Genomic DNA, 10,998 nt, shown 5'->3' on the forward strand with positions numbered 1-10,998 from the left:
AACTACTTTCCTCAGTTTTGTGGGGTCATATAGCTTCCACAGGAAATGGCAACGGTCTGCCCCCCTCAAGTTTAACCACCCTCTGTTCTTCCCCATAGTTTAAAAATAATCAAGTTGTCCCCCTCCCCATCTTGTTTATTCCTCTCCACTGAAGTTTCTCATCTCCCACTTTTATCTGTTCAGTTTGTTTATAAATTAGTCTTTTTGATATTGGTATTATTTGAAAATTAATTTTCCATTCACCATTTTCCCCCTAACTCCCCTTGCCTGACAGGAAGGAAGGAAATGGTGTTGTAAAATAACCATGATAATTTAGTGGATTCCAGACAAAGGCAAAATGGTATTCTTTATAACAACAGGCAAGAAGGGGATCTCTCCCCCTCCCCAATCCCCTCTTCTCTCTTTAAATAGTTTAGGAACTATTCGCCCAAACTAAACAGAGGATGTTGCTTTCTTGAAAATGACACCATTGCTGCACCCTTAACCGTCTGTGGGTATACCCAGTAGGCTCTGCCCTTGGCCTTGTATGTGGGGTTGAAATTGTTTCCATCTTGACCAAGGATGGCAGTCAAAGACCATGAGGTCTTGCCTGCTAGTATGTCTGCAGAGAACAGAGCTGCAGCCAGTTCCAAAGAGAACCTGCTAGTTTATTAGCAAATTCGTACGTCCCCTTCATGTCTTCTGGCTGCTCTGGAGGCTCTGGGAAGGGCAGAGGCAGAGGGGGGTGGTTCTGAGGCTGCGGGTCCACACACACCCCAGGCTTCCCTCCAGCCCCTCTGCTAGGGGCTGTGGGATGATGAAGAAGGTAGGTGACAGGAAGTCACAAACCTCCCTCCCTCTCCAGAAAAGGCTCCAGACCTTGGTAATAATTGAGTGGAGGGTCATTCCTCTTCCTTCAAAATGTTCCTTTTCCTCCTGGGGAGTGAAGATTCCTGGGGTCGAAGGGACCTTGGTGGTAGCGGCCCGGCTGGGGGCACCGACTCTGTGTGGTAGGCCCCCTCCCCCTACTCCTGTGCTCTCCATAGGCCGCTGCCCTAATTGTGACATTGTGACGAAGGTCTGGGAAACATTTTCTCTGTGCTAATTTTATATTTCCCCTTTCCCCCTTTCGACATTAAACATAATTTTGTGCTGTCACTGTCACTCTGATTGTGGTTTGCTGATGTCTCTACTTGGAAATGCGATTCCTTTGCCTCCAACAGGGAGTCCTTCCCCGGTTTTTCTTGGCTCTGTCTCTACCTGGGACTGGGGTGGTGGGGGTTGAGCTGTGAAAATATGGACAGAGAAAGAGAGAGACTGAGACAGAGAGAATATCCAGGCAATAAAGGCCTGAAGGGTCTCTAAGTAGAAGTGACAGCCATTCCAAACTCCAGTTCTATGGCAGAAGGAATAAATGTGGTTTTGATATGTGTTTGGTTGTTGGCTTGTTTGTTTAATAAAATCCCTGTGTGTGTGTGTGTCTGTGTGTTTGTTTAATGCCTCAGTGTATGTGGCAGGAAATCATTTTTTAAAAAGAATCTCCTTTTGAATTTTTTTGTTTATTTTTGTATCTGTCCTCTTCAACTTTTCTTTATCGATTCTCCCCCCACCCGCAACCACATTGCATTTCCTCTCCCTTGAACAAAAATCATAGGGACCAGGGACCATATTCCTGAAGTTCAAAATCCATTTATTCCCAGTATGGTCTCATTGAGGCCCAGTTACCTAAAGCCTTTGAGAGTAAGGTAAATGCTTTTCTCCCAGGCCCTCTACCTCCTTCCATAAAAGCTGCTGCCTAGATGCCCCTTGCCCTTGAACAGATTCCCCGCATGGACAGGTTTACTCTGCACCTGCCTGCAGATCTGCTCCCCTCTCCCCCTTTTCTGTCCTTTGAAGGAGCTGCTAGTCCCTCTCCATCCTCCACCACCGTGGCTTAGAGCGTGCCTGCACCAGAACTGGTGGTTTCAGACGATTATCTCATTTCTCTGGTGCAGAGGGAAGCCGCTGGCAGTCCCTGGGTCAGACATTCAGTGGAGGGCCCGTGTCACAGACCCAACCCGAAGGTTAATTTTCCCCTCATTAGCATCTCCATAGCCTGCTTCTACCATAGAATCCGCATCCTAGATGCCTTTCTCCCCCTACTTCTCTGGCTCATGCTCTCTCTCTCTCTCTCTCTCTTTCTCTCTCTCTCTCATACACACACACACACACACACACACACACACACACACAACTTGCGTTCTGCTAGGTTCCCATTGAATCCACTGAAAAGCCATTTCATCAATTTCCAAACAATTTGCCTATTTTCACTCATTTCTTCCGATCCCTTCTCCCCACTCCGTTTACCTCATTTACAAATGTACTTTTTTTTTTTTTTGCTTTATCTGAAGTTCACTTCTTTTGCCTAGTCCTTTGATGACTACTAGGAAAAGCCAAAGATACAAGATGGCAAAGTCATGGCTACCATGAACCAGTGTGTTTGTGGGTCCCTGTCTCTGTGTTTTTCCAATTCTCTTTGAATTGCTTTTGTGCTGACTCCACCAAGGGGTTGGCCAAAACTAGTCACAGCAGCTGAGGAACTTTGAGTTAACCTCTTATATCAAATGAATCTTTTCATTTAGAGGCCAATAAATCTCAATCTCTAGCTACCTTTTGTCAACCCAGCCTGAGCTCAATGAGACAAACACTAGGGCTTATAATAATGAGCAGATAAAGTTTGCCAAAGTTAGGCTTTTATTCCCTCCCTCCACTTAAATCTCTCCTCCATCTTTTTTTTTTTCTTTTAAAACTAACCTGAAAAAAATACCCCCCATCTAACAAATAAAAGTTCAGCAAGTAGATGGCCTCCTCAGTGAATTTCTTTAGATTTTTTTTCATAGTAAGCTTGCTGACGGAACTGGATTTCCAAACTCAGATGCTGAAATGATTTATAGTTTTTCAACAAGTCATTATTTCGGTATGTGGTTTCGTAGGGCTGAAACAACCTAATAATCAATGTAAGACGACGGGTGGATGTGGGGAGCTGTCTAGAACCAAGAGGGGAGCTGACATGAAAGCCAGTCTGAGTCTCCAGGGATAGAATTTGGGAAAGAGCCTGCAACATGTCTGCTCCTGGGTTATAAAGAAATACATTGTTAACAACAACAAAACAGACAATGCCCTAAGCTCTGCCTAGATTCAGGGCTGAGCTCCTCCCGAGTTATCTTAGCAGTACTGTTCATTTTGATGGGGTTTTCTGGGCCATTTGAAATTCAACCTTTAGCTAGCCGGCTCAAGGCATCTGGTTACAGAATTCTTTTTCTGATTTCCTACCTCTTCTCTGGTATTTTCTTTATTTCCTGATGGCCTCCCATGAGGTTAATGTCTTCCCCCCCCCCCTTTCTATTTTCCAGGTTTTGCTCTCCGTGTTCTTTTTTTTTTCTTTTTGCTCCACTCATTTGCTTCCTTTCCTTCTTTACTTCCTTAAGAGATAGAGGAAAAGGAAATGGATAGGAGGAGGGGGGGGTGTCTTCTAAATGGATTCTCTCTCTAAGCATTATTAATTACCTTTACAAGGCAGATGATTCTTAACTAATAACAAAGTTGTAAATTGCTAGTGACTTTCAGATATTTCTCCTGTGTCAGCTCCGATTGATTTGATTAATATTCCATTCTTTCAAATGATTTCAGATGCACTTACAATCAGCTCTTCTCATGATAAAAGGGGAGACCCTCACCTCTGCAAGGAGATGGTGCCCCTGAGATTTCCCTCTATGGGAGAACTTTTGATTTTGATTTGGAGGCCCATGGCTTTAACTGGAAAACAGCTAAGAGGCCAAGGGGCACGGGCAATTTAGTCTCAGGCATGTCGAAGACGGTTATATCTTCATAGGCTAGGTTATTTATGTGTCGTGTTGAAAAGTTTCTTGAAAGACTTTGTGGTGTGTGTGGTATGTGTGTGTGTGTGTGTTGTGTGTTGTGTGTTGAAAGAACAATCCATTGTGTCTTAACTCTCCTGGACATTCTTAAATGCCATATTCAAAGCTGAATGAAGAAGGTTTTAAAGGCTTCCTAAATCCAGAAACCTCATCAAAATTCAATCTCCTTATCCTGCTTCTCTGCTCCATGTCATTTCTAAGAAAGAAAAAAGAAATGCTGCTCTATTCTCTCCTTGCGCTTATTCCAGGTTAAAATGAGCAGTGGAGGGGGAAGCTGGTGAAAGGCTGTAGATCCAGAACTGCTAGAAGAAGGGGACATGTAGAAGACCCCCCCCCCCCAAGGGGATTCTATTCTTTCCAAGGTCCTAGATTTTCAGTCACCATCGGATCCAAAACGCAGTTTTCAAAGCCATCAATACCTGCTACCTCCAATACCTCCGGAGTTTTAATCTTAATTATATTATTAAGTGAAGTACTGTACTGTCAGAACACTGAACATGATTGATGACGTCTGCCTATCAAAGGATCAATGGAGAATATCACTACTATCTATCAATATTCTCAAGCTGGAGGTGATTTTTCTCACCACCGGTTATTTGCCATATCCAGGGATAGAATGCAAAAAAATAGGAGAATTTCTAATTTGCAAAACTGGGGCACCTGGATCTCCCAGCAAGTTCTTCCTGTACCTCACAGCCACACACACACACACACACACACACACACACACACACACACACACAGAGAGAGAGAGAGAGAGAGAGAGAGATATCGAAGATCATTATCATTATTATTGTTATATTTTTAATGATGAGAGTGGTGGATTCTCCCTGGCCTCTTACAGAGGACAGTAAGAGAGTCATTTTTAAGGGAGAGGTGTGACTTCTGCAGGTCCATTTCAGGGGCGAGTTCCCCAGACAGACAGATAATTCACCCCCCCCCACACACACACACCAGAAGGGGAAGGGAATACCAGCCACCAGGGGCCCTTTGACCGGAGACTGGCTGGCTGATTGCTGACAAGACATATTGGGGGGGAGGAGGGAAGTGGGGGGGGCTGTGTATTTGGAGAACAGATGCCCAACCTCACCGAAGCCCTCACACTCTGAAGGTGTTCAATTTGGGGGATCAATAAAGGTTCTCTGTCCCCAGTGGCCCTTCCCCTCCCACACCCACACGGAGACATCCACCTGCTCCCGCCTCCTGCGGACCCATGGTGGCGGTGCCGGGAAACCCAGCGGCTAGGCGGGAGGCCGAGAGAGTGGAGGTCCTTTGTCTCCATCCAAGTATAGCGCCCGCTGTTTTCCACCCTCGCGCGCGCGCGGGGCACCGGGTTACAAGTGAGCAAGTGAGCCGCAGCCTCCTGCTTTCAGGGGGATGGGAGGAGCGACGGAAAGAGACTAGAACAAGACTCCTGCGGCCTAAGTCTGCCAGGGACCAGAGCACCAGCGGGCTGGGCCACCGAAGGTGACCAGAGAGGGCCTGATTTCAGCTTGTCTTTGGCCCCTTGCCCCTCATCCTGGGGGCACGCGGAGGCCCGAGGCCCACTCTCTGGCGGATTAAGCGCCCCCTGGCACCCGAGGGGAGCACACATGTCTGGGAGCAGCCTTGTGGCCACCGCCCAGGGCCTAGCGCATCCAGCGGGCCTGCCAGCCATCGGCCGGAGACCGTGCCCCTCCACCCCCGCAGCCCTTCCCTACTTTCTTCTCAGGATTCCAGCTCAAAGAAGAGGGAACAAGAACAGCACTTGTTGGGCTCTCCCTCCTCCCCCGCTGGGGGTCACAGCCCAGTTCTCAGGAGACTGCAGAGAGCCTGTGGGGAGATCTTTATGGCCTGACTCTCTTCCAGGCACCCTGATCACCCCCAATCCCTTCCCCACCACACACACACACACACACACACACACACACACACACACACACACGTGATTTGGAGGGCAGAATCCTCAGCTATCACTAACCCATACCCTCAGCCATACAACTCCACCAGCCTAGCCTCCTGCCGGGCCCATTCTGCTTCCAAGATTACCCTAAGCCAAACTGGGTTGCCCTAAAGTTTGGCGGGTTCTAGGAGGTGTGGGCATAGCAAGCTGTCAATAAACAGGTTCCGTTTTTGTTTCTTTTCTGTTTGTTTTTTGATGTTGTTTTGTCATTGCTGGACACCACTGTTTCTCCCTTAGGCAACTCCCCTCCCCCATCCCTCAACCAACTACAGTATGCAGTAGGCAAACAGTCTTCTCTCCGTGGGTCCCCAGGGTCTCAGCGGGGTCTCCAAGGACCTCATGTTGTCTCTGGCCTCTTAGCTCTGGACCCTGACATAATGGAGTTAAATCTAAGGGTGTTTGTCCAAGACTTGGCTTCTGGAAAGAAAGGAAGAGAGAGGACTTAAGCAAGCATTTTCGGAACCCTAATGTGGTCGGCCCTGGTCAGTCTCAAGGGAGGGGAATTTTTGTTCAAGAACATTCCAGGGAGGGAGGTGTTTGTGGCTGATGACTTAATAAAGAAAATGAGGGGGAGGAAGCGGGAGGGAACTCCATGATGTCCTGGACTAGCAAGTTCGAAGTCCTGGGTTCATTTGTTAGCTCCACCAAGAATCAAGTAAATGAAATAAAAAGAAGAGAGAGGAAAAAAAAAAGAGAGATGAATCATTTCGTGAAAACAAGCTCCCGCGCACGCACACACACACACACACACACGTGTTGGATTGGGTCATTCAGAAAGCAGGCAGAGGGAGAAGGGAGTGAAGGAAGAATCCAGACTCAATCAGAACCACTGGTATGACGCCCATCCTCAACCCCCAGATTCTTTGGGTAATCTTTTAAGGGGCCTAGGCTGAACAATAGGAGGCTTTAAAAAAAAAAGTTTTTAAAAGTAAGATCCCTGTAGTCTGATTTTACTTACAACTAGTCCTTTATAGGTAATCTCTACCTTAAATTCTATTTATTATCAATACCACCACCACCACCACCACTACTACTACTACTATGACTTTGTAAGGATAATCCAGTCCCTTCATAAATAAGCTCTCCCTTCCGATTCGATCTAGAATGAGTAATACTACTAACGCTATGATTATTATTTTGTAACGCTGTTCAGTCGGAGCGGCCACTTGAACGACTGACTTCAAGAAGCCAGAGCAGTCCAGGTCACCTGCTGCGCCAGCAGCAAGCGAGGTCACCCCGGCTGGTCTCCCCCCTCTCTCTTAACTCTCCCCCAAGCTGATGAATGCATTCTTGGGTCTGGCCCCATGTTTGTACACCCGTATATGCCCATCCCCTCTTAAATATTAAGAGAGGATGGGTAATCTGCATTAACTAGAGATTACCCATCCCCTCTTAATAGTTCATCCTTCTTCGGTGCAAAAAGAAAGGAGACCCAGGCAGGTGCAGCAGCGGGTGTCACGCGGCCTGCCTGGTACCTTCCTCACCCAAACCTTGGCCTAATGTGAAGCTAATATGATCGGGAGCAAGGGCTTCAGGAAGAAATCCCGTGGCCCAAAGGAGCGAGTTTGTAAGGTGTTTTGAGAAGGATCAGAAATGAAGGGTCTGGAAGAGCGGTGCGTTCTCTCCCCTTCAACCCCCCCTTCCTTCCACCCGCCCCCACCACGTATCTCCCCGCGCAACCTTTGGGGATCGCAGCCCTTGGCCCTCCCTGGCGGGTCCCTGCCGTTAGCCTCTCTCTCTCTCTCTCTCTCTCTCTCCTCTCTCTCTCTCCTCTCTCTCTCTCTCTCTCTCTCTCTCTCTCCCTCCCTCCCTCCCTCTCCGCCCCCCCCTTTCCCCACCCCCCCTCTCTCTGCAGATCTACCGCGCGCAGAGCCCGGAGCCCAGCGCCCGGCTTCCCGCCCAGCCCCCGGGAGGAGGCGCTGGTGGCCGGGTCGGTCTCGGGTCCCTCCCAGCCAGCATCCAGAAGACGCACCCCCCCTCCCCTACACAAAGCCCCCTGCTGGGACGAGTAGAGACACACACACACACACACACACACACACACACACACACACGGCTAGAAGGGGAGTTTGATCTTGTCTCATTGGCGTCTCCAGCCTGAAAAGAAAATCGTTTGGGTAAACAGCCAAGCTTCCAGGCTCAACGCCGGACTCTCGCTCCCCTCCCCGCCCCCTGCCCTCTCCCGCCTCCCCCATTCGCCCCTTTCCACCCCACCCGCCACACGCACTCGTCTCGGGCAGCCTAGCCCAGAGTGAGCTCCGGGCCTCCGGGAGAAAAAGCCCTAGGGCTCCCCGGGTTCAAAGGGCCGCAGCCCCGAGGGATAAGCCCTCGGGTGGTGGCCCGGCTGCAGAAGCGGACTGCATGCAGGGCGGTGGGACCGGCTGGGCCACGGTAGGAATCTCCAAACCTCAGTTTCCCTAAATAGTAGGTCTCTAGGGAGGGCTGTAGGGACTTATGAGCTCCCCCACCACACACACACACACACACACACACACACACACACACACGCGGGACATGTTTTGTTTTGTTTTGCAGGCCGGGTGCACTGGGCTTCTCAACGGCCTAGATGGGGCAACCACGGGCTTCACCAACTACCATAAGCATTTGTTCATTTTTATGCACTCCTGTGTGTGCTGAGCTCAGGTGGTTACCCCTGCTCCACTTACATCTCCTCCCCCCTCTTCCCCAGGCCTAGGTCCAGGAAAAGCCTTTAATCTAATATTAAGTGGTTTCCCAAGTTTGATTCTTTCCAAAGGATAGTTATGCACTTAACTGGCTGTAAACATAATTAATAGTTATTAACGTGCAAAAAAAAAACCCACCTTTGTGGTGTTTAAAAGGATAATGGTTTCTCTCTCTAGCTTAGACAGAACCTGGAAATCTGAAAATATACTGATTAGATTATTCGATCTGATTATCTGGTGATTTTTCCATCCCATTCTCTAATGCCTGGCCTTCTCTCTCATCTCTTTTTCTCCCTCCCATTCTCTTCCTTGCTCCCTTCTCTCAGTCTCAATCTTCCTCTAATCCAAGAGTCATTAGCAACACCCTCCGGCTGCATGTTTTGCATCAGTGAAACATTGTGACATAGTTGTAATACAAACTCTACCGCCTCGCGCTGCATCTTGTGGGTAGGAAGTGTAATAGCAATAAAAATCATTTTTTCATCTCCAGGCATTATTTGGTAAGAAGAGGGGAAAAAAACAACCTCAGAACTCAAGAATGTGTGTGTAAGAAGAAAAATGGGTGGAGGAGAAATAAAGGGAGAGAAATGAGGGTAGAAGAGAAAGAAAAAGAGAGAAATGAACCCCTTTCCACTTTAAATCTCCCCTTCTCCAAATATAAACATTCAATCCTATTATTTATTTCATGATCTCCTATCCTTTCCTTTGGTGCTGGCTCTTGAGGTCTCATTCCCCTTGCTGGAATTACCTCTTAGCTGCCAGAAACCCAAACCTTTTCCACAAACCAACACACACACACACACACACACACACATACACACACACACATACACACACACAGTCTCAAGACTTTCAGGGGTCCAGCTATATCTCTCCTCAGCTGTCAGGCCTCAAGGTTACTTCTAGTTCTGTTTGAAAATTGAGGCTTCTCTCTTGTATGGTCTCTCAGTAGCCTGGTTGGGGGTGGTGGTGGAGAGCTGAGCCAGAAAGCTAACCTGGCTATTTTCTTGGTGAAGCCCTATAATTTCTGAGCAGAAGGTTTGGTTGTTGGGAGGAAAATGCACTGGCTATGTCCGTTGCCTGGCTTTGAGGCCTCACCCTGCCAACTTCAGCTAGTGGAAAAGTTGTGAGCAAGGGTCTTCATGTCAGGTTTGTTCAGAGAGGGAAATGAAGAGACTTAGAGCACAACACAAGCACATTCTCCAGTTCAGAATCCACGGGCATCCTTTTTTAAAATAATAATAAAAAAGTATTGACCAGGTCATCACAACAACATTAGATAAAGGTTTTCCCATCCCTTTCAAAACAAAGAAACTGTAGAAATCTTCATGGGACCACAGGGAGACATTCCACTTTGAAAACTATATTTATTGTGGGCAATGTGTTTTTGCTTAATAACTGTTGGGCACAGTATGCTTGGAAAACAGATAGGAACATGCCTTATAAATGAGTGAAATCTGCTGTATATTTCAGTCCTGACTGAAAGATTTCAGAGTGTGACAAACACCTTAAGTTACTGTCTGAATAGCACAGGCTCCAATGGCCAGCTCCATGTTAGTGAGAAAATGTCATATAATCTATAATTCTCCTCGTTGTTGCTTTTTGTTGGCTGCTCAGCTATTGTATTGGGGAGTTATTCTGTTAGATGATGGAGAGGAAAAAGTGGGGGGCATTGGTGTGTTCAAAGCCCCTCTTCCCAGAGCGATTGGCTTTCCGTGGACATCGTAATTGGGAGGGAATGAGTTCACAGGTTATTTGCGAAATGACCCCAAATTCGGGGCACCTGGAATTGCTGCTCTCACGCACGCTATGTCTGAGTCGTGTTTTTTTTTTTCTTAATCATTTTTTCCAAAATCAGTTTAACAGCTTGGGTGCAGGTTTGGGGGAAATGTATACTTTTTTGTTATTTGACAATTATTTTGCCTTTATTCAAATGCAATCCCTGTGAGATATGTCGGTCATCGAACATGGTTTTGAACTTGTGGGGAGAAGGCTTGTGCGTTTTGGCTTCTTTTCGGAGGGTGGGTGGGGGGAGTTCCGAGAAGAAGAAGAAAAAAAATAACAGAAACAAAACCGAAGGGCGACTTTTTAGTTAGGCTTAGAAGGCTGGGAGGTGCACTTCCAGTTTCTGAAACGAGGTGGCGCTCCAGGGCACGGCAGTGCGCCCAGGTTTGCGCCGCGTTCGCGCAGGGAGGCAGCGGCCGCCGACGCTCGCTGGAACGCAGAGCGGGACTCACCCCGCCGCCCTCCGAGCTACCGCAGGCCGAGTAGCCCGCAGAGGAGGAGACGGCCCAGGCCACTACCGAGGAGGGGAGCAAGGCTGTGCACCCGCCCAAAGGTTCTCCCGGCTCCACCGAGCTTCGGGGTAATCTGCTAGCGAGCTGCTGGGTGGACCGTGCCGCTGTCTGGGGCCCCAGGCTCGGGGGATAGGAGCTCAAGGCTCGGCCTGCACCCTTGAAATTCAAAGAGTCAGTGA

The 10,998-nt window shown here is 48.2% G+C and overlaps 1 long non-coding RNA gene across 1 annotated transcript in view; it reads right to left on the reverse strand.

The window, feature by feature from the left end:
• Positions 1-8,319, reverse strand: part of LOC125338478 — a 21,668-nt gene extending 13,349 nt beyond the window's left edge. Inside the window, exon 1 of the long non-coding RNA XR_007208322.1 lies at positions 8,307-8,319. This is a non-coding gene — a long non-coding RNA (uncharacterized LOC125338478). The remainder of the gene's footprint in view (positions 1-8,306) is intronic.
• Positions 8,320-10,998: the final 2,679 nt, after the last annotated feature.

Source organism: Perognathus longimembris, chromosome 20, assembly GCF_023159225.1.
Source record: "Perognathus longimembris pacificus isolate PPM17 chromosome 20, ASM2315922v1, whole genome shotgun sequence".
NCBI lineage: Eukaryota > Metazoa > Chordata > Mammalia > Rodentia > Heteromyidae > Perognathus > Perognathus longimembris.